At 47.1% G+C, this 27360-nt stretch overlaps 1 protein-coding gene across 2 annotated transcripts in view; it reads left to right on the forward strand.

The window, feature by feature from the left end:
• Positions 1-27360, forward strand: part of NKTR (natural killer cell triggering receptor) — a 1715190-nt gene that overhangs the window by 166905 nt on the left and 1520925 nt on the right. The window lies entirely within an intron of this gene.

The raw sequence follows: 27360 nt of genomic DNA on the forward strand, positions 1-27360 counted from the left end.
GCCCACTTTCAGCTGTACCTCCTCAGAGGTATTCTCCCTTTCCTCACCTTCCCCCCAGATGCTCACTCTCAGAGCTCTGTTCTCTTCAGGCTGGACTACTGCAACAGCCTCTTTCTTAATCTTCGTAATTCTGCTCTTCGCCCCCTTCAGCTAATCCACTACAGGACTGCAAGATCTCTCCAGCCCTGAAATCTCTCCACTGGCTCACGGGGGCTGAGAGGATCAAGTTCAAGGCCCTCTGCATCCGCAAGTCTTTCTGGGGCCATCCAACTATCACTGCCTAAATACCTACCGTCTAGAGCCCTTCGCTCATCTACTTCTAACTCTCCGCGGGTCAGACGCTGCTTCAAGCAGCGATTGGGGGGCAGATCTCTCTCCTCTGCAGGTGCCTCCCTCTGGAATGGCCTCCCTTCCCCTCTGACTTGAGCCTTAAGTTCCGGAAGCTTCTGAAGACCTTACTTTTCTTCTCTTCTTTCTCGCTCCCTCTACCCTGCTAATCTATCCTCCTGCCCTGCTTTGACTGGCTGCTTGGTGGCCTTAAGAGTCTTAAAGGGCACCAGGCCACTCCTTGCCAGTCCTCCTGCACTGTCTCCTGGCCTACCTCGCACTGCCGGGCGAAGACTGGAGCCTTGTCGTCCCTTGCATGCCTCGCACTTAACTCCTGTCCTGATTGCACTCCCACTGTACCCCCCCACACTCTCTCTCCTGCACTTCTCGTTCATGCACCTGTACGATCCGAATGTCACAAGGCCTAGTACGATCGTTTGTCTTGTCCTCCGTGTCCCCTTCCCTTGTCACGCCTAGAAACACTTTTGTATAGGCGCATTATAAATAACTAATCAATTGTATCATGGAATATCACCATATATGGAAATGCATCGGAAGTGGTGTGTTTAATGCGATACTAAACAAATGGTGCCTGCCATGTTAATGTAGGTAAACCTACTTCCATTGTTTACCTAACAGCAATAAGAACTTATCATCCATGCCAAAGAATGTTTGGGGTACCTCGAAGTGGCACCTATTTTAACATTAAATCTATTTCACTTTTGTGCATTTTCATTTTACTCAACTTTATACGTTTTCTAAAATTACAGAACAGGGAAAGGACATGAAGAACATAACGAAAGTCAGATGAGTTGGGGATATGAACATCTGCAACAAAAGAAGAAAGAGAAAATGGTTAGGGATATAAGGCAGGTCCAAAAGAACAGAGAATACAAGTACAATTACATAATAGGCAAGCACAGTTCATCAACTGAAATTGACCATAGAAAAGGAGGGGAACAGCGGGAGCGCCAGGTTCTGTGTGTACTGCGAGAGCCTAGGGGGGTGTCTTGTGCTACCTATATCCCCATCCGCTGTAAAGTATAATAGGTTTGCCTCCCCTCCTACGGCCCAGTAGCCCAGGAGTCTGCAAGGTGCTGGGAGGGACAGATGAAATAAGTAGCGCAGGTTGTTGGGCTTGGGTGGGGCGTCTAGTGTATCCCTGCAGTATGTCGCCCATGGGAGCAAGTTGTGGGAGAACCTGGGTAGGGAGTTGTTTAGGGTGGCAGTGATCTACGCCAATGCTAAGGTCTCCCAGGGCTTTAACCTCCAGATGCTGAGAATGGGTCCCTCTGGGGGTTTACAAGACTGAGCAAGGGTTAGGCAGGGCACGTCTAGCAACGGGGAATTCAGGAACACGGTCTTACTCAGGGTGAACTCTCGCTGCAGGTTGGTATCCCATCCCCGTAGACCAGTGTAAGAAGCTTTAACTGGAGTTTACGCCTGGTAATGCCCCTGATTCCGGATAGAATTTCCTTCCAATAGAATTGTGCGTGGGAGCAGGACCACCACATGTGTTCTAGGGTGCCAGTCCGACTGCTGAAGCACCTCCAGAATAGAATACCCGGGGAGAGTTTGTGCAGTCATTGGGTGGGTGGGGGGGGGGTAGGTCGAGGTCGATGTGTACCATGTAACGAGACCGATGAGTTTTTTTTAAGGAGTGCACTTGGAGCTTTCTTGAGCCTTCAACAAGATACAGGACCAAGCTTATAGGGGTGATGTCTTGTTCAAGGCCTCTTTCCCATGCCAGCGTGTATGGTAGTTTCTAGTCTGGGTCAGACCAGTCCAGCAGCCGATAGATCTGAGTTATCTTATTTGTAGCCGGCATGTCCTGATTGGGACCTCCAAAGCTGTAGGTTCCCTTGTACCAGCCTGAAAAAACTCCCCGACTCCGATTAATGTCTCAACTGGCTGTAGCAGATCCCTTCTGATTCGGGCAGAGAATTGTGCTTTAAAATCCTCGTAGGAGGGGGAGGCCTTGGGCTTAGCAGGTGCAGAGCAGACCAGGGCTGCCGCCGAACCAGCGGTGGAAGGCCGCATAGTGCAACCCCGGGGTGAAGTCAAGGTTTCTTAGGACTGGGGCTAAGGCCTACCTTGGCTCCCCAGAGCCTGTGTGCTGCATCGTCATAGGATAAAGAAGCCAGAGTGGAGTCCAGGAAGGGGCCACCCCGCTAGCATTTTTGGTTGTGCATGAACGGGAGGGAAGCTAAGGGGATCAAAGTGCGGGATTGGTCTAAAGGAGGCCAGCAATCTGGTGGAGTCACCGCCCCATTTCCCTAACTGTGCAAGTTGGACTGCTAAGAGGTCACACAACACATTGGGGACCCCGAGGCCCTGGAGTAAAAGGGGGCTTTCTAGTGGATTCTGACACGCTTCCATGTTTTGAAATTGCCAGGAGCTATTTAGTTCCCGGTTCCAGCAAAGTGGACCTTGGTTACCTTGAAACCAACAACTGACAGTTTGGCGAAAGGGAGCTCTTTATAGATCAGGATTTGCAACCCTCCTTTATTTGGAGCTGTGGGTGGCGAATTATTGCTGAGGGAAGTAGGAGTGCCAAAGATGAGGTTGATCTGTATGTAACTAATGTACAGGGTTCGAAATTGTGGGGAGCTATCTAGTTCCTGGTTGTAGCCTTGAACCTGGCTAGCTTGACACAAACGGCTACCAGGCGCTAGTTTTATTCCGCAGGCAAGCTGATGCGAACAAACACACCTATGTGAATTTAACTCTTATTTTGGACCATCTATAAACATGAGGACACCACCATATGACATTCAGAGTTTAAGGGGTCATATATAATGGATACCATTATATTTGTGTATCTTATGTTGAAGTTAGATTTGTGACTATGAATTTGTTCCTTTTGCTGGCTTTGTAGCCCCTGGTTAATGTTGGTTATCCAGGAGCTGCTTTTAGCTCCTGCATATTCAGGGAGTTTAGCACCTGGACGTTTAGGGTGGTTATTGGAGTGGAGGGTGGGAAATCTGGGTCAGTGAGGATGGACATACCAATAACTGAGGGTGCTGTAGATGTGAGCTGTGCCTGCTGGTGCGGGTCTAGGGTGTAAGGGTTTCAGGGCAATCGGATGGGTGAACCTAAAACAATTAGAACGAAGATGCAAAGAGCCATGACCAAAGAGCCCAAGAGTACTGTTGGGTGCATGCTGGGCAGAGGCGTAACAACATTGGGGGCATTTGTTGAGGCGCACTTTAGTAGAGAAAACAGAGAAAATTTAGCAATTAGAGCGATTAAAGCAAACCTGAAACTGTTAACTCTGAGAATATACTGCAGGCCATCGGGGACCAGCTCGATTGGTCAAGGCAATAGATGTATCCTGGCAGAGTCACAGTGGCTGGGAGTATGGCGGGGAAGAGCCAGCGGTCTTGTCCTACATCGGGCAACCGGATCCTCTTGGGCACCCCCGGACCCGACCAATGCTTGTGGACCCTGTGTGGTCTCAGATGCCAGGTTGGGGGCGGGGGGGTGTGTCCGAGCCTTGGTCGGTTGATTCTGGTGATGTTGGGTGGCCTGAATCCTGAAGGAATTGAGATTCACTCGGTTCAGTCAGGGCTCATGGCTTGTTGCTCAGCTGAAGAGGGAGCAGGGAAAGCCAATAATATTTTGTCTTGGTCTCCGAGCCAAGTTGTCATTGGTTTGAATGTGCAATGTTGGGCTAGCATTGAGGGGCGGCCCATGTCCTGAAATAACTGGATCTTGATGTCATTGTGGCGTAAATCTCCTTTTGGAAGGAAAGAGTTTCTGGATCTTGTCTTTGGCCTTAAAGTAGTGTACCCTGGTAAGGACATCAGAAGGCAGGTTTTTAGATCTCTAGAAAGCTAAGTCTACCCAGTGGGTATGGTCCAGAACTATATGCTCATCGTCTGGCAGAGAAGGGATAGATTTGAAAAGGCCCAAGATGAAATCCTTGAGTTCTGCGTCTGGGATGCCCCTGACACGGATATTGTTTCTTCTTCCCTTTTTTTCCCATGTCAATCTGTTTAGCTTGGGGGTTGATCGGCCGAAGATTCTGGAACTTCCACTCTCTTGCTCGGCGAGCACGTAAGATTGTTCACAGGCGGACTTTTCCAACTTGCTGATCCAATGCTCTAGGCTGAAGGCTGAGGGCCCTACTGTCCAGAGCTGTGACCTTCTGTCTCCATTCCGCCATGCTGGAGTGAATCTCACTTTTGAATTCTTGCAGAAGAAATTATAGATCTTGCTCTTGGTGGCCAGAGCCGCCAGTGGGGGGGCAGGGGGCCTGACAACCTGGATTGCTGATCTGTGCCTTAGTTCTGTGTTCGTTTCTTCCCCTTGTCTCAGGTGACATTCATCATTGTGACAATGTTTGCCCTGTTTTGCCACGGCTTGAGAAAGAGAGTATGAGGGGTGCTAAAAAAGGAGGGAAGCAGGATCAGCCCAGGGCGGGCTGTGGAGAATCCAGAGGCAACGGGGAAAGCGGAACCAAGCGAGGCAAGAATGCGGGCCTGGGACAAGATGGTACTTGCCTGCCTGGCCTTAATAATGTTTCTGATGCTTGTTAATCTGCTTAGAATCACACGCTGTGCATATAGTCTGACATCCAGTGGTAACCACAGAGTATTGCATCTTGTCTTTCGGGGACTGAAAGGGGACGTCGGCATAGGCGTGTCTGTAACACTATCCCTATCGTGACCTGTATAGTGTACCCAAAATCCTTAACGCGCTGAGGTCCCGCAGATTGTTTTTTTCCGCCCAGATAACTGGTCGCACTATAGCGGAGCTCTTACAGAAGAGACATTGTTTATCTTATACCGACTTGTCGGTTATTCCCCGTTATGTCACTTCGGTCACAAAAAACATCTTCTTCGAAGACTGCGGGGGATTTGTCTACGGCGGTGGATTTCGGTGCCTAAGATCCGGAGGCCGGATTTTCCACATGGTCGGGCCCTCTGGCCGACCGTTACAGTAGGGAGAGTAGGGTCGGGGTGGCCATATTTTCGGTACGTCTTTCCTCCTTTCCCCTCTTTACCCTTTTGGTCTGGTCATCTTCCCCTTTGGCTATGGAAAGGACTCCTTTTAGATTCTGCCTTAAGTGTAGGGTCAGATATCCTTAGAAGGACGAACACAGGATGTGCAATACCTGTCTCCCCCTAGAGCACGACAAAAAGCAGTGTGCGGACTGCAAACTCCTTCGGCGTAAGACCCTTAAGGAGCGCCGTGTAAAGCGGTGGGCCGCATACGGTATGTCGCGGGTGGAAACCCCCCCCCCCATCCCCCCCACTGCCACACCCGCTGAGAGTGACTGGGCACCTCAGATGACCAAATATCCGTTGCGGATGTTAAAGAACTAGAGGCGGACACTTCTAGGTCTGCCATACCCGTCCCCGACACTTTAAGGCCTGACTCTGGTCTCACTTCAGGGACAACACCCAGCGACAGGGGCATACAAACGCATCACACGAAGAAGACAACCCCTACACCATTTTCAATGTCTTCGTCGAAAAAGGTGAAAGCGCCAACAGGGCCACTGAAAATTACGACGGTTTCCTCAGATCGCTCAGATCCAAAGCCTTCCCCGCACCAGCGTCTAGCGACTGTGAAATCAAAATCAAGTAAGGGCGCTACTCCAAAAAACTACACACGTCGAAGCGCAGAAATCCAACGGTCCTGAAGGCCGCGGTAGGCCCAAAAACTACGACTAGGCCTCTAGTCGAAAAACCGACCGCTAGACCCTCTAGCGCTGCGGAAGGTAATTTACCTACCGATAGACCATCGGAGCAACTATCTCACGCCGATTCGGCGACTATCGAAGACCGCATCGAGAGAATTACATCGGCGGTGGGTCTTACCCCGGTTCCGCCTAAAATCATGGGACAAGCCGCGGAAAAATCTTCGGATGCGGTCTGGGACCCCGATTCTCACAATGCGTATGAAGCTAGCCAAGAGCCTCTTTCCAACACTCTAAAATACTCTTTTCGGTGCCGTAGAGCGGAAGGTGACGTTTTTCCATCCATTCGAAAGGTGTATGGATCGGCTGGAGAAGATTAGCAGTTTTTCTGATCCATCCCCGAAAAGGTCTTGTGTAGAGCCTAACCTCCATTTTCTTCTCATTTTCAAGATCAGCCTTCTGTCCCCGTCCAGCAGGAAGACACTGTCCACATGGACACATATAGGGACATTTGCAATGAAGAGGGAGAAGCTTCATTTCTGCAGAACTATGAGGAGCAATAGCAGGGTACCACAGACCACTGGCAAGAAACCCAGCAGGAAGGAACAGACCCATGGGCACATCAAGATCAGAACACTGATGTTTTGTGCATAGATTCCCCTCCGTCCACCCCAGCTCGCCAGGCCTCACCTGTAGATGACCAAATGGCCTTCAACTCTGTTGAAAAAAGCAGCTGAACACTTTAAAATCTCCACTCAATAGGCTGTGCCTGAGCAAGATTTTCTAGAGGATATCCTTAAGGAGAAGCCTCCATCTAGCCAGGCCATCCCCCTACTTAATTCCATCAAGAGAAGGTTGGCCCCCTCCTTGGTATCACCAGCTCAAACTCGGGCAGTGAACCCAAGAGTGGAGAAATTGTTTTGCCCTTCTCTTTCTGACCCTCTATACAATAGAGGGAACACCATCCCAGACTCGTTGGTAGTGACTACCACTCGGAAAAGGGCAGGGGTACCCCTTACCACTGGGGAAGCACCTCCAGACAAGGAATCCAAAAGACTATGCTCTAGGCAAACGAGTCACATCGGCTGCCGCATACACTACGTGGTTTGCTAATAAAACTAGACTATTGGCAACCTATGCTGACGCTCAGTGGGACCTGCTCCAGGAAGGCCTCCAAGAGGTTCCTCAACCCGTCAAATCCAAGCTTCTCTCTATTGAAATTGAGGGAAGACAAGTTAACCAGAATGTGATTAAAAACACCCTGGACACGGCTGAAACAGCAGGAAGGTCTCTGGCCCAAGGGACCCTACTTAAAAGACACGCTTGGCTGCGTACTTCAAGGTTTAAACCAGAGGCGCAAGCCTCTCTCATCAATAAGCCTATTGAGGAATCTAACATCTTCGGGAAAGCGGTTGATGAGACCTTGGAAACAGCTAAAAAAGAGCATGAGACTCTTAAGTCTCTGCAACAGATCACACAAAAGCCTCCCCCCCGAGAGGTAATGAGTCTTGGCGGTCCTTTCGAAGGCAAGTCTGTGCTGGTCAGAACAACTATGGCACGGGGAATTTCAACACTGGACAAACTTCAGGAAGCCCCGCATACTCCCCTTCAAGGGGTCAGAAACGCGGCAGAGGTAGAGGCCCCAATCCCAGAGGAGCCACAGCCTCTGGTCAGAAATGACCACCAGATCCAGGTCCCCTCCCATGTCACCCCGGTCGGGGGCGATTAACATCTTTCCTCACGGCAAGGGGGGGATAACTTCAGACCAGTGGGTCATAAAGACGGTCGCCCACGGGTACTGCATGGATTTCGCCCGACCTCCACAAGTCAGATGGCGCCTTTCACCGGACCATCTGGAGATCCTGAATCAAGAGGTGGAAGTACTGCTGGGAAAGGACGCCATAGAAGCCGTCCCTATTCTTCAGGTAAACAAGGGTATTTATTCAGTGTACTTCCTTGTACCCCAAAAAGGACCTCACCATGCGCCCTGTTCTAGACCTGCGCCCAGCGAACAAGTTCATAAAACACCAGACGTTTCACATGGTAACATTACAGGAGGTGATCCCACTGCTGAAACAAGGGGACTACAAGGCAACGTTGGACATGAAAGATGCATACTTTCATATTTCAATGTTGCCAGCACACAGAAAATATCGAAGGTTCATGGTAGAGGACACGCATTACCAATTCAAGGTACTCCCCTTCGGCATCGCCTCAGCGCGAAGGGTGATTACCAAGGTCCTGGCAGTGGCTGCAGCACACCTGCGCAGACTATCCGTCCCAGTTTACCCTTGCCTCAACGACTGGCTCATCACGGGGTACTCATTCAACACATGTTTTTCGAACACCCAAACAGTAGATCTTCTCTTCAGTCTGGGTTTCTCAATCAACGAGAAGAAATCCAGTCTAGTCCCCAGTCAAACAAAACAATTTCTGGGAGCTCTAATTCGGACGGAAGACGGTCTCGTCTTCCCCTCCAATGAGAGGGTTCAGAACATGCTTTTTCGGATTCCTCAATATGTGGCCAGTCGGGAGGTGACGGTGCGCAAAGCCATGCGCTTGCTAGGAATGATGGCGTTGTGCATATAGTTGGTTCCCCACGCGTGGCTGCGCATGCATCCCATGCAAGAGTGGCTCACCAGCCAGTGGTGTCAGGCCAGCGGACAATGGGAAGATCTGGTAGTTGTATCGCCAGCCCTTGTTCTCTCGCTGCAGTGGTGGTCAAGAGAAAACCTCTTGAAGGCTAAGACCTTCACCACCCCTGCAGTGGAAGCCACTCTCACGACGGACGCATCTCACGGGGTGGGGGGGGGGGGCCTCACCTGCTTCAGCAGACAGCGCACGGAGTGTGGTCCCCTAAAGTAGAGTCCAACCATATAAGATTACTGGAGCTATTAGCGGTGCTCAAGGCATTGAAGGCCTTTCAGGTGCAACTACAAGGGAAGACGGTGCTGATTCTAACATGCAGCACTACAGCCATGTATTGCCTGAACAAACAGGTGGGCACTCACTTTCCAGGGCTATCAAAGCTGTCCCAAAACCTTTGGATATGGACTCTTAAACACAAGATGTTTTTGTTGTCCCAACATGTTCCAGGGGAACTCAATCTTCTGGCAGACATGCTCAGCAGAGGTTTTCCTCTGCCCGAAGAATACAAAAGGCATCTGCACAAAGACAGTGTGTCCAACGTCTTTGCAGAATGGGGCGTCCCAGAGATCGACCTGTTCTCAACTCAGGAGAACGCCCAATGCCAAGACTACGCCTCCAGGTACCCCCAGAACCGATCCAAGGGGAACAGTCTCTGGATAACATGGTCAGGGAAATTTGTCTACGCTTTTCCCCGGATTCCCCTTCTCAACAGGATAGTGCACACGATGCACCAGGAACCAGTTACCATGATACTGGTGGCCCCCATGTGGGCCCCCCAAGCCTGGTTCGCTCACCTGATGGAAATGTCCCTCTCCCCACCAGTGAAACTACCCTGCCTGTACAACATGTTGTCTCAGGACAGGGGGGAGACCCTACACCCATGCCCACAAACTCTGAATTTAGCAGCTTTGCTCCTGATGTCATAGAGTTTGGACACCTACAGCTCCCTCAGAGGTGCAATAGACCTACTCAGGGAAGCTAGGAAACCAAGCACACGTTATTGCTATCCCAGCAAATGGAAACGTTTTGTCATCTGGTGTAATTCCAAGGGCGTCAATCCCATAGATTTTTCACCCACACACATTGTGCTGTACCTAACCCATCTGTTGGACACTGGGTTAGTCTTCAATTCAGTCAGCCTACACCACATCACAACAAAGTGTTGTGGTGGAAGAAACCGCTGATTACGGCATTTATGGAAGGGGTTAAGAGGACTTATCCTCCCATTTCTCACCCAGCTCCTGGATGGGACCTAAATGTGGTTTTGACCAGGCTCATGGGAGCTCCCTTTGAGCCTATGCATAAAGCAAGTCTGAAAGACCTGACTTATAAAACGGCCTTACTAGTAGCTATCACTTCTATCAGAAGAGTTGGCGAACTACAGGCTTTCTGTTCTGGAGCCCTTTGTTACAGTCCACAGGGATAAGGTAGTTCTGCACACGCATCCCATGTTTGTGCCTAAATTCATATTGAAGTTCAATGGACTGGTTCACATGGAACTACCTACCTTTTTCCAGAATCCCACTAGCATGGCCGAAAGAAGCCTACACACACTGGATGTGCGCAGGGCAGTCATGTTCTACCTGGAAAAAACTAAACCACTGAGGAAAACGAACCAATTTTTCGTTTCAATGTCAGCTGGGAGAGACCGGGATCCTGTCTCCAAATCAAGGTGGATTGTGAAATGCATCACATTGTTTGTCTCTTGCTAAGAGAGAACTGCCCTTCAACCCTAGAGCACATTCTACTCGAGGCACTGGGGCATCCATTGCATTCTTTGCAAATGTTACCCTCGAGTCCATTTGCAAAGCCGCAACCTCGAGTTCTATACACACCTTTACAAAACACTATTGCCTAGACACTCATTCTAGGTCTGATTCTCAGGTGGGACAAGCAGTACTAAGACATCTTTTCTCTACTGTTCCTTCTCACAACCCACCTCCAACTCCGGATACTGTTCGCTAGTCTATGCACAGCATGTGATTCTAAGCAGATTAACAAGCATCAGAAGACCTGCATTACTCACTGTAACAGCATTTCTGATGATTGTATCTGCTTAGATTCACATGCGCCCTCCCTACCTCCCCACTCGGGGTGGAAGGAACATATACGTCTTACTACTTTCTCTCTTAATGTACTCGCTCATTATAGCCTTGGGCTCCCTCATGGCAGAAAAATTTCAATCGGAGGGACCTCGGCGCGTGAGGGATTTTGGGTACACTGCATGTCGCGATAGTGTTACAGACACGCCTATGCCGACGCCCCCTTTTGGTCCCTGAAAGACTAGATGCAATACCCCACGGTTACCACTGGATGTCGGACCATAGGCACAGCATGTGAATCAAAGCAGATATAACTATCAGAAATGCTATTACGGTGAGTAATGCATGTCATCTCCTATATAGCGCTACACACCCATGGGTCTTAGAGCGCTCAAATAACTGAAGACATTATTATCCTACGGAGTGGTATGCAATTTATTGACCTCGGAAGGATGAAAGGTTGAGTTGACCCTGCCAGGATTTGAACCTGCCACAGCAGGCTTCATGCAGATAACCAGGGCGAGCAGTTAGCTCGCTGTGCTATCTGACCGACCTTCGATGTGGGAGATCCCTGCTACAGGTGCTGTCGCCAGAACATGCACCGGAGCTTGAGGGGTTGATGGCTATGTACGCCAAAGGGTAAACGGCAGGCAGTGCCCCAATTCCTCGATTGGGGAAAGTGGGCCTGCTGACTGTGTGATCGACCTGAGTCCAAGGGTGGCCCTCAGAGGGTTGTGGAACCGGGAGAGGTTGGTATCCTTGCAGCGATTCAAGTGAAGCAGTGTTGGCTCTGTAGAGGGCACATATGTCTGCCCTGAGGGTGTCTAGGCGATGACCGGGTTGTGCTGCAGAGGGGCAAGATCTGGAACAGAGGCCCCTGAGGAGCAAGGAATGGACTGGCTCCTGGACACTGCAATGTGGTGGGCCCAGCAGCAGATTCTATTCCGGTGCAGTTCAAACCAGAAATTACACCTGGGAATAATGAGGTGAGTTAGAGTTGAAGAAAGGACTTGCAGCAAGAGTTGGGAGAGGCAGTATCCTTGGTCCAAAAAGCAGCTCTAGACAATGCGATTTTTGCAGTTTCCAGGGGTGGTCATCTTGCACATTGTTTGGGGACCTCAAAGGTTTCCAGCGACAACACACCGGTGCAGGAGACCCCAGACTCACAGAAGAGCGATTTGATGATTTAGTGGTTCCTGGATTCATTGTCTGAGCCAGAGGAGCTGAAAGGCGAAGACGCTTTAATAATCGATTGTGCAGAGTTCCCCCTTTGTCCTCTGCCACAGGATTTGGCTTCTGAGGATGGTCTTAGCTTGGGAAGACCCCAGGGAAGTTGTATTTGTTTGCAAAGTCACACCAGAGAGGAGCCGGACACGGAATGAGGATGGAGAGGTGAGTTTGGTATTGCTTTTGCAGGCCATGGGTGCTCACAGGCCCCTGGAGCTTCCTAGATGGGGTAGGTGGAAACGCAGCGCTTGCCTGATGTCATGTGAACAAGAAACTCTGGTCCAGATGGAATGGAGAGTATGCAGAGCCCTGACGGCAAAAGGGCTCCTTCTGTATCCACAGTGTCAACATGTTCAGCTCTTCAGAGAGTGTAGACCTTTGATCAGGAGCTGTGATCCAGTTGTCCCCAGCGGATCAGCAAGAAAGAGCACTGTAGTCTTTCTTCTGGCCTTCTGGAGAGGGAGTGCTTTTCCATTTAATTTAGCATGGCGTCAAAGGATCAGGGTATGGTGCTTTGGTCCTTCATAAAGCAGCACGCCTTCCAGTACTGCAGGTTTTGAATTCCAGCATTAGACCAAGTGAGTGGATCTGCACAAAGAAAGCAAAGGCACACTATTTCAGTTGGTGAGCAGGTGCAAGTGGATCTAGGTCACGTGACCCAATACCCACCCACCTTTTTATCCTTGCCTCTTCCTTTCTAAACACTTCAATCGGGGCCATCTCTCAACTGCAGTCGAAGAAAAGTGCAAATCCTGTTTAGACCTATTCAAACCAGAAGGATCCAGGGCCAGAACCAGAACCACTGTTCCTCTAACATCAGGCAAGCTCCCTTCAATGTGTTTCACCCCTCTATCGCAACATCATGGACACAGCAATTCGGCAACATCACCTGTGCCACCTTAGACCCCCGTCATCACTCCATCCACCACAAAGCAAAAAATGATGCTTGCCATTGTCTGCTCATGAACATGAAAAGGGGACATTCTTTGTGAATCCAATCCCTTCCAAAAATCAATCTTACATTGGAAGCGTTACATAGACGACATCATTTTTATTTGGGAAGGACCAGAAAATGAACTCTTAGAGGTCTTCTCCTGGCTCAACCAGATTGATGTTAATATTCAATTTACACTTGAACATTCCAACAACCAAGTCATTTTCATCGACCTAACCATCGGGCATCAAGAAGGCCAGCTTAAATGCAGCCTACATAGAAAATCTAGTTCCAGAAATACATTATTACACTATACAAGTGATCATCCTAGGCACCTCAAGGACAACCTCCCGTACGGGCAGTATCTCCGCGTAAGAAGGAACTCTACTGACATCCATGATTTTAACCAACAAGCGGACGAACTGGACACTAGACTCCGAGAGAGAGGCTATCCTAAAACCCTCATTAAGAGATCTAGGAAACGGGCACGATGCACGGATCATGCTCTCTTACTCACCACCAAAACACAACAAACCGAGAGTAACAACATGACTTGTGTTCTTACACACGGTACTTAAGTTTCTTGATTCGAAAAGCTAATCCTAAAACATTGGGACATTATTAGACTGGACCTTCCAGAGGAACCTTTACCTCGGTTTGCTTTTAAAAGGGCTTCTAACATTCGAGACAAACTGATACACTCCAGCTTTAGTAAGAATCCCCCAAAAACTCACTTATGGGGATCTGCGTCTAGTCAAGGGCCACTACCCATGTGGCTCATGCAGTGTCTGTCCCTTGACAAGAAAAATGAAAGATTTCAAAATAAATGACCGGATATGGACTTTGCCTAACCTGACCAATTGCAAAACCAAAAACATGGTTTACTGCATTGAATGTCCGTGTGGACTAAGGTATGTTGGTCAAACTAGCAGAGCAGTGCATATCAGGTTTGCGGAACATCGATCACGAATACGATGCAAAATGGTCACAGCACCCCTGGTCAATCACTACATGACTGCCAATCACTCACCCAATAATGTATTGTGGTGGGTATTGGAAACAGTCAAAAATTCCACTAACATACATAAAACTCTGTTGGACAGGGAGGCAAGGTGGATTTTCCAATTAGGTACTCATATGTATGGCCTAAATGAGGTATTTATCCCACCTTTATAACGGTGCTACATACTTCGTTGACATCTTAGTATCCGACACCTTAACCTGATAAGTGCGGGCTAATGTGTCCAAATATTTTTTGTATTCTTTCCGGTTTCAACACGGAATTTTTTGAACTCCAGTTGGAACATTGTTCGCAGCCTTTCCTCATTTATTTCAGGACTAGCAGTTCGTTCCACCGGCAGGTGCCCATTTACATTTCAGTAAAGCATGTCAATACATTAGGCAGATTGTACCTTTTGACGCGCATTTTTTCGCATCATGTTCCTTGTTGTGACTGGCCGCTTTAGGTGCTTCGCGCACTTTGAGGCTCCATGCTGACACTCGCTGCGCGACCGTTGGGTCCCGTTTTCCAGGGCATTGTCTGTCCTGCAGGGTGTGTTGCACAAAAACCACTCGGGATTGGCTGCGCTCTGCAAGCCAATCGTGACGGAGGTGTGTCAGTCTGACACTACCACGTCACAGCGAGGCTTCCCATACACTATGCGTTACCTCTCCTTCGAAGCGTCATCACGCTGCAAGCTCCAACATAAGGTATGCTCGCAGCCTAGCCCTCTCTGCCAGACGCAGGCAGGCACCTCTACTGACACCATCGGTTCCGGCTACATTCCTTCGTCCGTCCGAGCTGACAATAAGCTTTCGTGCCCGTAATGCTCTCTCCTTACGAAACCATTTCATTTTCAGCACTCTAACGTGCTTAGTAACTAACTTTCTTCCTTTTCAAACTTATGCATCCTTTTACAAACTCATGCACTCTATGTATTCTTGAATATCATGCATGATTTTGATGAGCTTTTTAATGCAGATGCTCTTTAATTTGCTATGGCTTTGATGAGCCCAGTTATCTAAGGTTTTTCAACTTGGTATTAAACATGGGTTCTCTCTGTTCTGTTTCCTCTTTGTTTCTTTTCCTTTTTTGCGTAGATCAGGTATTTATTACTGGATTAGCGTCCCTTAATTGGACATCCATTTGCCCACAACTTGTGGCAGTTCTTCTCGCTTCGTTACGAAGAAGGAATTTTGACACTGGCCTTGATTTATTCATGATAGATGCCATGACCTGAGAATCAAGTATACCTTCATATTCAGGTATATCTTTTTCTTTCACATTTTTCTGCCTCTAATGCCTTCCTATGATAGATCCCGCAATCTTCAAACATTTATTTGAGCTATTTCTTACATTTGACTTTTAGTGATGACTCTCTTCAGTCCTTGCTGCATCACGCTCCACCCTGAAGTTGAGCTTTGCGTCTAGAATTTCTGCCTTTGATGAATTCCACCCACATTCATTTTGGTTAAGGTTCCCCTCTTAGGTAGATTCCAATTAGTAGTCTGATTAAATTAACAATTTTTTGGCCTGAGTAGTTAGGGCCTCAATACTTGATAAACCCAGATCATGTGTTTGAGAAACATGCAGCAAGTCAGTGTTATTTCTGTGTTTTATTTATTATTTTATGTACATATTAATTATGTGATGGATTGCTTTGTCTGCTTCCCCGTAGGGATTACCATCAGTTACTCAGCCCTGAGGAAGGCGGTTATCTAAAGGGGCCCTACAGGTGGCCCGCCGAAACGTAACAGTGGTCTCATCTTGTTGAAACTCATTCTTTTGTTTGTTTCTTACCACATCATTATTGTTAGATACCCTGACTTCTGCACCAGAATAAAGTGAAATGTTTATGTAGGCAGACCTGTATTATTGTATTTGTTATTTCTGCACAATTGGCAGACCTGCACTACCAAGAAGTTGTACTTGGTTGTCCTTATGCACTTGTTTCAGGCATATTTAAGCATTTGTTCTAAGCACAACATTTCATGCATATGTTGCATCCTTCTGGCTGAATTAGGATATTTACTAAAGAAGCTGATTTTTCTTGTCTTCCTGCATCTGTTGTAAATACTTCTGTTATATATTTGCCAAAAACATAGGAGTTTGTGTATTTGTTGTATTCACTTTTGTGTAATAATAAAATTGTAATTTTTTTTCAGCAAGTTGTTTGATGTGATTCTGCATTGCTTTGTGTGTCTCTTGGACAGTCCGGGTATTTTCAAGTTAGGATATCCATTTGTTGGATACTAAGGTAACCACAATCAGTAGCTTTCTTTTAGTTTACTTTTTACAGCTTGTGCATTTTTTGTGAACTTAGACTTGCCATTGTCTGCTCGGCAAACCACGATGCAGCAGACATCGGCAACCTTATCACACATGACTTGGATGTCATCTTCATTACTGTAACCTTAATATCAAACTCCTCCCACATCCTAGATGTCCTCATCCCCAACTGCTACAGCATTGTAAAACAAGACCGTCCAGACAAGATCAGCAAGGCCTTGCCATCATTCACAAAGCATCTTGGCCATGCAACCAACTGGAAGTTATCAGCATTGACTCTTTCGGAAACCTATCCCGCCACTTCCTGCTCTCACCAACGGACACAGTTACTTTTTACCTTATCTACAGACCACACAAGCCCAACATCTCCTTCATTGAAGACTTCACTGACTTGGGCACCACCATGTCTCTCAAGCATTCCAACAACTTCTTCCTTTGCGCCTTCAACATCCCAGGCAACCCAGCAACCAAGTCAATGAAGGAAGATCTCCACTGCCTCCTTGACACTCTGAACCTCACACAACACACAAGACCCAACTCACAGGAAAGGTAATATCCACAACGTCATCATCGCTGCCTTGCCCACCCTCCATCATAGCCCTCCTATCCCGCTTGACTGGTCAGACCCTCTGGAGATAACCTTTTGACATTGGTCACACCACACCTCTCAAGCAAACGCATGGGGAAACCCAGCAAACCAGCCTTCGGATCATTAAAGAAGTTCCCAGCTGAGGCTCTTTTGGAAGACTACCAAATTCCACCTCAAATAGGCTGACCTATCTCTAACTCAACAGGACTGCGACTTGCTTCTCCAAAAACTCAACACCAACCTCCATGCCCCAGTGAAATAATGGACCCTCAAGCCTAAACCTTCCACACCATGGTACACTCAAGAACTGAACTTCAACAAACAAACCATCAGAAAAGAATTGGTGAAAATCCTGCAGTGCATCCAACCTCGCCCTGCTCGAGGAGCTCCGTGCAACACACAGACCACTAATCACCACTGCCAGGTCCGCCTACTACCAAAACACCATAGCCAAGGCCAACAATAAAAGCAGCAGAGCCCTCGTCAAGCCATCAAGCACTGCATAAACCCTCTGCCTGACCCACCCCTATTGCACTCTATTGAAAAAATCACAGCCATTAACTCTTCATCAAGATCAGCATGATCCACCAACACATAGCCGACAACTGACAGCACACTACACATCCTATCTAACACAACCACGTGGAAAACCTTCAAGACACTAACTATGGAAGACCTTGCTGCCACCCTAGCATAGCTCAAGGCCACAGTCGTCCTCCTAGCCTCTATACTGAATGCCCTTCCGACTGAAGCACTTGTGCCTTAACTGACAATCATCATCCGCTCCCTAACTCCAGGAACCTTCCCCTCGGCCCTCAATACCCAGGCCTCCACAAAAGGGGCGTACCAGGCCTTTTTACGCATTAAAATATTGTGAATACGACAGCTTTATTATTTTTTGTGTACAGTTACACACCAGTTTAGAGGAGAGGGCAGTGCAAAGGTCAGAACGCTTCTTTTGATTTTAACTTCATGGATGTAATTGCAAGCCATGAAACAATGCATTTCTCTGAAGCCTTTCAAAAAAAGAAACTGCACACTAGGAAAAAAGGAATGGTTTCTTTCCATTCAGCTTCTAGTGTGTTGATGCTCATGGAGCAAACAGAAGCATATTTATTTTCCTTGCATATTTGGATTGTGTAATTAATAAGATGGAAAACTAAGTTGCAATTGAGAGTTCATCCTTTGTAACAAATTATGCTTTTATTCCCAGTGAAAGCAAACCAGTATTGCACAATTGTATTTTTCAGAGTTCCTGTGCTGTGTGCATAATCATGCGGAGGCAGATCATTTTTACACTTATAATTTAATTTGTACTCCATTTATGAAAACGGTGTGTAAAATTAGAGTGTGCACGGTCTAGTTTACATCCATTCAACCTTGCAGTCAAGGGGGTACATTACTATAAATGGTCAATGGCGGCAGAGACTGTGCTCAAGGGTGAGTGATTGTCATTACATCCATCACGGATGTTCTAGCCTCTCAAATCTTCGACGACAATTAAAACATCCCAAACCTGACTCTCCAGGAAGTGCAAGCTCTGTTCAAAAACAAACAAATTGAAGTTACATTTGTAATTGAAATAGAAACTCAGCCACACCTGTCCTTTTGATAATCCAGATAGGTATTTAACTTTATGTAGTGCTTCATACATGGCTGGTCCAACATCTAGGCACTGCGATTATTATACCTCGGTCGATACACAGTTTACCGACCTCTGAAGGATGTTGGCCAATAAGATATCTCAGGCAGTTGAGAGCTTGTTGCTGTGATCTGTGCATGATCTGTAGGTTCGAATCCTGGCAAGGCCAACTCAGCCTTTCATCCTTTCAAGGTCAATAAGAGTACTGACTTAGGTTTGGTGATAATTATGTCCTGTGTACAGTGCTTTACCAAAAGCGCTATATAAGTAACCATTTGACCATGAGATTAGGTATAGAGTTTAGCATGGAGTCCTTGCCTCTCTGCACTGTTGTATCATAACATTGGCATGCCATTAGATAGTAATAGCTTCAGGAAATGAGGACTTTCTTTAAACATCAAAAGACAATTCTGCTATCGAGCCTCAAAACACACAATACAATTCATGTTTGCTTTACTGTGTAATTGGCTAGGTTTTTGTCTTTTCAACATTTAAATATATACAGGAGAGATCAAATGGCCAAACCTTAGAGAAATAATGAAAGGTGTATTCTGTCACAATGCAGAAAGCTGCAGCATAGTAATGATTTCCATACAGTATTTGCACAGGTCAGCTAGATGTCACATACATTTTCTCTTGCAAAGGAGAAAAGTAATATTTACTCTCTTGAAATCACATAACTCTCAAAGTTTAAAAATGGGGAGTAAAATGCTCCCACCTCAAAATCTAATCTGGGTCTGTCAATACCGGTCATATCCTCCCACTTCTCAAGAAACCAACACTGGATCCTGACAACCTCAGCAACTACCGCCCCAACACCCATCTTCCCTTCATAGGTAAGGCCCTTGAGAAAGCAGTAGCCAGGCAATTCCTCCAACACATCAAAGCCAATAACCTCCTTCAGTCCCATCAATCTGTCTTCAAACCCAGATCCTGCACAGAAAATGCTACCATCCAGGTGATGGATGATGCCCTTAAAATCCATGATGGCCATCCTTGCCTCCTAGTTCTCCTTGACCTCATTTGATAGTCGACCAGACACATTGAAAATCTACATTGTTGCATGTGGGATCGGCAAGATCGCCCTCAGTTGGCAGTCCTACAAATGGATTCCTCCAGGTCACCAACTCTACTAATCACCTGTCTAGTGCCGCAATGATCCAATCTGGTCCCTGTGATCTTTACATGGAACTGCTCAGAACCCTCCTTGCTCCACCTATATACTTCCACAAATACCCAGATCTACCTCAAGATGTCCTCCATTGCAGACATCCACAGGCTCAAGGCCTTCCTCATATTGATCCTGCCCTCGATGTCCAATGCTTTTCCTGAAGCTCAACCCCTCCAAGACTGAATTCCTACTGCTGACCAACATCGGACACCTAGACCTAGTCCTCTGCTGTGAACCTCAAGGACTAAACACCCCAGCTGGCCACCTGCGTCAAGTCCCTTGGGTTCGGCATCGACAGACACATGACCTTCAAGCAGCACATAGCAAGGAAGACAGACTGCTTGGTACCAATTTACTCTGCTGTGGAAAATGAAGGCCTTCATCCCAGAAAATGACTTCAGATCCACTGCCCAAGCCTTGGTACTCTCCCACCTGAATGGTGGCAAAGACCTTTTTGGAAGGCCTTCTGTTGACTACCCTGGCACCCCTGAGATGTGTCCTGCATGCAACAGCACGACTCGTCAAAGGATTCTGCAAATTACACCCCGACCCTCATAGAACTGCATTGGCTCCTGTTGCAAGCCTGCATCATCTTCATAATCTGCATCATCTTCATAATATGTTGCATCATCTGCAACGGATGATGCAAAGGCTGTCACCCTTAAGTCCCCAAGCTACTTCACTGAGAAACTCGGCATCTCCGGGGGCCCGCATTCCACCGGAAGTAAAGACATGTGTAGACTTTAACTTAGCTGGTGCAGGAAGTAAAGAACCAGAAGACAGAACTTCTCTGTCTACACCCTAAAACCCTGGAACCTCCTAGCCGTCAACATCCGTCTCCCCATCGATTCTACATTTCAGTAAAGAGCTAAAGACAGTCTGCTTCAAGGATTGGCTTGTTCCTAACACCTAGGATAACACAACACCCACTCCTCACCCTGCCTGAGACTGTGATCTGCGCCTCCGGTTGCTTGTAGATACCTTGCTGCCAATTCTTTGTCCTCCTCTGTTGGCTCTCCTTTTCTCTGCTTCCCTCACTGTAATATTCCCCTTATAATTGTAAAGAGCTCTGTTGCTTTCTGAAGCTAGGTCTGTGCTCAAAAAGTACCTTTCAATACTAAACATTAAAGACTTTCATCAGACATTCTACAGCCCCTAGTCCACGGATACATAGAGCAAGTAGCCAAAAGATTGCATTTGTCCATTCTCATTTGGGGGGCACTGCAGCTGCTTTGACCAATCCTCTTTTGGAGGCAATCTACCCCGCCCTACATGACTTTGATACGCTAAAGCTGGCCATGAATGTAGTTGTCGAAGTAACATATAAGGCGCAGATCCTGAATTCCTGGCGATAACACAGGGTAAAACCCCTCTGTTGAACTATTTGGCCTGTTTCAATCAGTTTGCAGCCGAAACCTCTTGACCTGAACTTAAAAACGTGGCTGTCTTCTATCGTGGTTTGTTGGGAAGAGCTGGAAGATGCCCTATCGTAGTCCCCTCGCTTCCTTTGTCCTTTCCAGGCTTATTGGTCCTTGTTTTACAGGTTGATGCATGTATCTTTTTGAGGCCTGGTAAGAGGAAGACACCAGAGATGCACATAAGAAAAACCTATCCCGTGGTCTTGGAGGACTCGAAATCTATGCATATCTAAGCTACACGGGGGCCTCTTAATAAGGAAGAGAGGGAGAGGTGCATGTCTCTTAACTTGTCTTTATTGTGGTCAGGTGGGACATTTGATTTGCATCTGTCCAAAAAGACCCGCTAAACATCTAGGAAACCCCAAAACTCGCCCATGAAGAGCTGTGTAGACTAGTCCTGTTGATTCTGGCTCAACCGATTTCCCCTTCATGCCAACAAATCTTGCTCTTGTAATGATTGAGGAGCAACTGGTGGTGTTTCCTATCCAGGCTAAAACCACTCTCTAAGTTGTCCGGGCCATGCATGGGTCTCTTCTGACCTCTGGTCAAGTGATCCAACAAACCAGTCCCGTTTAGATTTACAGTTGTCTTTTGATCTCATTGCAGCACCACAATTTGGCATTATATTAGGGTTTCTTGGTTGCGCCTTCACAACCCTGTTATTGACTGGGTTGGTCACTGCTATTTTCTCATCAGCGTATTGCACAGAGCAGTGTCTTGACTGGTGTTTCTGCCACATGTTGTCCCTGTTTAGCCCCGTTGTGCCTAGCATTAATGCAATGTCTCAACATCCTGGTCCTGTGGTGTCACAGATGCACTATCTGGAAGTTTTTGACAAAAAAACAATCCAAACAGTTACCACCGCACAGGGCGTATGATTGTCCTGTAGACTTTTAACCCAGGGCCGCTATACCACATGGATATATTTACTCCCTTATGGCTAAATAGGAGACAACACTTGAAGACTAGTTTGGGAAGTATTTACAGCTTGGACATGTATGTCCTTCTCTATCCCCTGCCGCCTCTCTGATCTTTTTTGTACCGAAGGACAGAGAGCTAGGAGCATATGTGGACGTTAGAGCCTTGAATGCTGCGACGATAAAAATGTAGTGCCCTCAACCCTTGATATCTGAGCTCTTGGACCCATTTCAGTACTCGGTAATCTATATCGCTCTGAATTTGAGGGGAGCATATAATTTGGTCCAGAGACAACACAGTGACGAATGGAAGATGGCATTTGAAGCAAGGCATGGTTTATTCTACTAGCTGGTTATGCTCTTTGGTCTCTGCAGTGCCCCAGCCACCTTCAGTATTCTATCAATGATTAATTTTGGGACATGCTGGACTGGTTTGTGGTGGTCTATTTAGACGACATACTGATTCCTTTGAGAAACACGTCCAACGTGTCGGTCCTGTATCGGCAGAGACTGCACGACTATTTCTGCTATAGCAGAGAAATGCGTGTTTCATTGCACCTCATTGGAATTCTTGGGCTTTGTCCTGACCCAACGGTCTTCAGATGAGCGAGAGCAAAGTAGGAGCAGTAGTTAATTGGCCTGTCCCTTCTACGGCCAAGGCATTGCAGTCCTTTTTGGGGTTTGCCTATTTTTATTGGCTGTTTATCACTTGTTTTTCCAATACAGTCACTCTACTGACCAGGTTGACTTCGTCCATCAGTACCTTTTTGTGTATTGAATATGCAGGCACAAGAAGCCTTCCAGACTCTGAAAGAGGCCTTCACGATGGCTCCAGTCCTTCAAAATCCAGACCCTACTCTACCGTTTGTCATGGACGCTGATGCATCCACGATAGCCATTGGTGCCATCCTTTTCTCTGAGGAGTTCGGTGCAACAGCTGCATCTGGTAGCGTTCTACTACCGCACCCTCGCACCTTGTGAGCAGAATTATACCATCATGGAACAGGAGTTACTGGCAATAAGGGCAGCCTTTAAAGAGTGGCAACACCATCTCTTGGATGACCCCTGTTCTTTCATATCGTGATTTGCCAAGTGTACCAATGCAAGACAAATCTGTTTGTTTATTTACCATGTTTAATTTCATAGTCGCCTATCAATCAGGCCGTTTCCATGTCCAAGCCGATGCCCTATCTAGGTAAGGGCTGGTGCTGATCCTCCATGTTTTGAGTTTCTGATTTTGCCCAAAGAAGCAGTGGTGTGTGTTTGTGCCGTTTCTACTCCATTGTTGGACACCATGTGTGTTTGGGCTAATGAACATACTACTGACCTACAAGCTGTAAATGCCCATGTCACTGACTGTTTGCTGTATGTACAAGATCGTTTGTACATCCCTTTTAGAAACCACTTGCCTGATGGCGCTACATTGGTCTCGTATGCCAAATTGGCTGCCCATCCAGGCCAACGGAAGTCGTTGGACAAGCTACGCCGGTGGTGTTGGTGGCCTAACATGAAGCGGGATGTAGTAAACTATCGCATAACTTATGCTGTGTGTACACAATGCAAAACAGTGCCAGGTAAACAGATGGTTCTCCTTCCACTCATGCCCATCCCTCGTAAACACTGGTACATGGTTTCGATGGATTTCGTAGTTGAGATGCTACCTGTGCAAGGAATGACTACAGTTTTGGTCACGGTCGATGCCTTTACCAAGATTGCTTGGTTTAGACTCTACCAGAAGATATCCACAGCAGCATAGTTAGCCTCTGTTTTTTGATCCTGTTAGCTGCCTTTTTGGTCTACCTTCTATCATTATTTTAGATCGAGGGACCTAGTTCATGTCTCTTGGCATACTTTAACGGGTTCTTGAGGAATATAAGCACGTTTTCTTATTTCTAGACGGATGGGCAAACCGAGAGGGTGAATGCCACCATGGAACAATTTGTGCCTTGTCTAGGTCTTCAATATTAAGACAATTGGCTCTCAGTTATGGGGGAAGCTAAATTCACATAAAAAATACCATCCATTATTCGGTTGGATTTTCCCCATTTTTTTTTTCTCCCCTTTATGGACATCGTCTGCGTTCTGTCCCAGGGACCTGTTATGCCAGGGGCAGTCCCTGCTGCTGGGGCCTTGTTACATTCTGCTGCAGATGCGCTTGTCTGTGTACCAACATCTAAAAAAGGCACAGAATGATATAAAACGCTTTGCTGACTTGTGGTGTCTCTCAACACCGGAGTATCATCCAGGGGACCAGGTTTTGCTGTCCACCACGCACTTGCGAATATGTGGTAAATGCAAACTGTTGTCCTGGTACATGGGTCCCTATGAAGTCGTCAAATGCATCATTGCAGTAACAGTGTGGCTACAGATACCTGCACCCTGGCACATACACCCGGTCTTTCATGTTAGCCTAGTTAGACCCTATATGTCAGGAACCAGACTGCTGCATAAGCCTGCACCGATAAGTGGACAGTGCGGAAGAGCACAAGTGCTATTATCTGGTTGACTGGAAGGGTTACAGTCCCGAGGATCGTACCTGGGAGCCTGGCCGGTCAGTCATGCGGTACCGACGCCTCCGCTTCCCCTTGACAACGGGTCATGCAATCTGCCACGTGGCAATGACACAGGCGCACAAAGGTGCACACGCGCCAAGAGATGCTCAAAGACGCGCACACAGAGCTTTGGAACTTGTGACGTAACTTGAACTCAACCTTGTTTTTATTCTCCTGGATTGCTTATGGATTTTGCTGAACTGTGCAATTTTGTTCTACGAAATGACTAAGCCTTCAGGATCACAAGAGTATATATCTTTGTTTCCTGGATTTTATACTCTCCTCCCTTCGTTTTCGTTGCTGTGCCGTTTGGGTCAGGTACCTGCGTTTTCATCTGTGGACTTTTCTGCCCGTTGGCACCTACATCGGGCGGGCATCTCTGACCCATCGACTTGCATCAGCTGGTAGGAATACTATTAGGTGCATCAGTCTTTTGACATCCATAATCGGGTAGGAGTACTACAAGGGGGAGCTGGAAGGTCTTGGCTACCATCAGGGATTCCTTTAGTGTATGTTAACTGTGTTCCCTGCTTTTCCTCCCCTACAGCGCCTGCTGGTTCTTAACGTATTCCTTCCCTTTTACCCGAGTTTGTGGCCTTGCAATCTTTTTATCTTGTAGGCTGCGCTCTCAGGAGGAATGTCTCCCCAGATTGGGGACTGTTGCCCTTTGTATTATTGCAAGGAGGGGCACTGGTGCTTGCAGAGGCCCCATTATGCATGATACAGCTGCAAAAGGGGCGGTGGCGGGCGCTTCGTCAAAAAGACCAAAAAGTTATTTCCTTCTTTCGTACTGCTGGTGCCGAGTCCTCCTTGCTCCTCCCGCAGCGTGTAGGCCACAGCTATGATTTTTTCCTTTTATAATTTGAAAAATGTTGGCCAGTCCCAGCATCCATTCCGTGGGCGCCGCCATTTTTGTCAAACCTTTTTGGCGCCCTCCGGACCCCTTTTTGCAAGCATTCACCTCTTCCCCCATTGCTTCCCTCCCCCTACTTGGCCCACATTAAGCTTGCGGCCTCATTATGGTCCCCTACGGCCCACGCCATCACCTGTAAATGCATGTCCAGTGCACACAGCAGTTCATCCATCCATTTCCCCAGCCAGTACGCTTCCTCCTCACAAATGGGATCACTCAGTGCCCCTGACTTTGCTATTGAATCTAATGACTTTGATGCATTTCAGACTGTGTGTCTGGGATCCCAACATGAAGCCTAATACTGTTGCTGGTGACGAGTAAATATAGCAAGTTACATTTTCTAACCAACTATGCATTGTAGAAAATACATGCTTTTCTTCTTAGCACTTACCCCGAGAACTTTGCCATGAGCGTCAAAGCACCTATTCCCTCCCCTCCCCCCTTTGCACTTGCTTGTTCTGAACACTCACAAGGCATAGTGGGTTAGTCTCCCCTTCCCTTTACTCTCATTATTCGTTTATGTATCCTTGCTGTAATTCATTGTCTACCTTCCCATGTACCCACCCTGTTTGCCCTGTGGGTGCTTTGAAACAGTTTTGCTAATTGTATAAATAAGTACTTAACAAATTACCAATAAATAAAATAAGTGACCGGTTAACAGAAGGTCCTAGACACGTGGGCAGCCCCTTAAAACATTTTTTTTATTTAGTTGTGCACAATCCAATGTTAATATGAAATCCCCCAAAAAGTGCTTGCATGACACAAACATATGAGTTTAGCAGTAGAAGCCGCACCCAAAAAGTTACTCAGTTCATGAAGTGAAAACATAGCTACAAAGGCATAGATTTACCCATAAGGATTATAGGAACACCAACAGAGGGCTGCTGATGAACCGGGAATGAGATTAAATACAGCAATGTCTAGCATCCTATGAAGCTAACACCTGGATGGTACTGATAGCAGTACACATCTGTGTGAAGGCCAGGGAACACTCAAAGTTGCTTCCAGAGGAAACATTTGTAGAATGCCTTAATATAGTTTCCTACTCTTGCCTCACAGCACATGTGGGGGAGAAAGCACACTGACAATAGTATACATCTGAAAAACCGCAGAGAGAATGGAGTGCCTGAGTGAGGTGCAATCCACAGCTCCGAATGGGTACTCTGGAGACATCCATAGAGGAACCTGTGGAGGGGGAGAAACCATCACCTAGCATCGACGGACAAACTCTTGCAAAGGCATTTATTAGCCATACATCAGTCCCAAAAAAAGTTCACCAGGGAAGTTGCTAAACCCCAGCCCTACAGATTTCAAATACCGTCACACTGACATGGCTATAGATCCGGACATGCCCTATTAAGCATTTCGTCGACCAAACTGATGGCCGAAATAACTTCTGACAACAAACTAGACAGTGAGAATTTATTTAAACCTTGCATCACAAGGCTTGCGCCTATTATTGATGAACTAGTGTATAGGCTTGTGTACAAGAGCACAGGTTTTCATTGACGCATTAGCACCACTATATATCCTAAAACAGCCGCTCCCTCTAGCAGTGACAACAGGCGTAGCTGACTGGATCGGACTCAAATCTACAGGGACATACATCCATCTGGCCTTTTTATTATATTGTTGGATAGATGTACACCTAGCAAAGTGGTAAATCATAGGTTTCTAACCCTTGGTTTTCCTCCTCCTTGAAGGCCTTAAAAAACAATCAAGAACATTGTTTAAAAGCTTTCGTCGTTCAGGAGAGACTGAATCATCATCCCTTACAGCTCACAGAATTTATAAACAAAAGCAGTGGTTGTAGCTAAAGCTCAATACACCAAGGAACAGATCTTAGCAGCATCTAATACAGTCTATCTGGTCATCCAGGCCTGGATGGCACAACACAGGCTCTGTCTTAACAACGATAAGACAGAGCTACTCCTCCTTGGATCCCAACCTACACTCAACAGAATAGATCCTGCCTTCAAATCTTTAATCATCGATGGCAACATCATAAAGGTGTCTAATGACACTAAAACCCTAGGCATATAT

The sequence above is a fragment of the Ambystoma mexicanum genome, chromosome 2q (assembly GCF_040938575.1).
Source record: "Ambystoma mexicanum isolate Mex_15411 chromosome 2q, UKY_AmexF1_1, whole genome shotgun sequence".
NCBI classification, from domain to species: Eukaryota; Metazoa; Chordata; class Amphibia; order Caudata; family Ambystomatidae; genus Ambystoma; species Ambystoma mexicanum.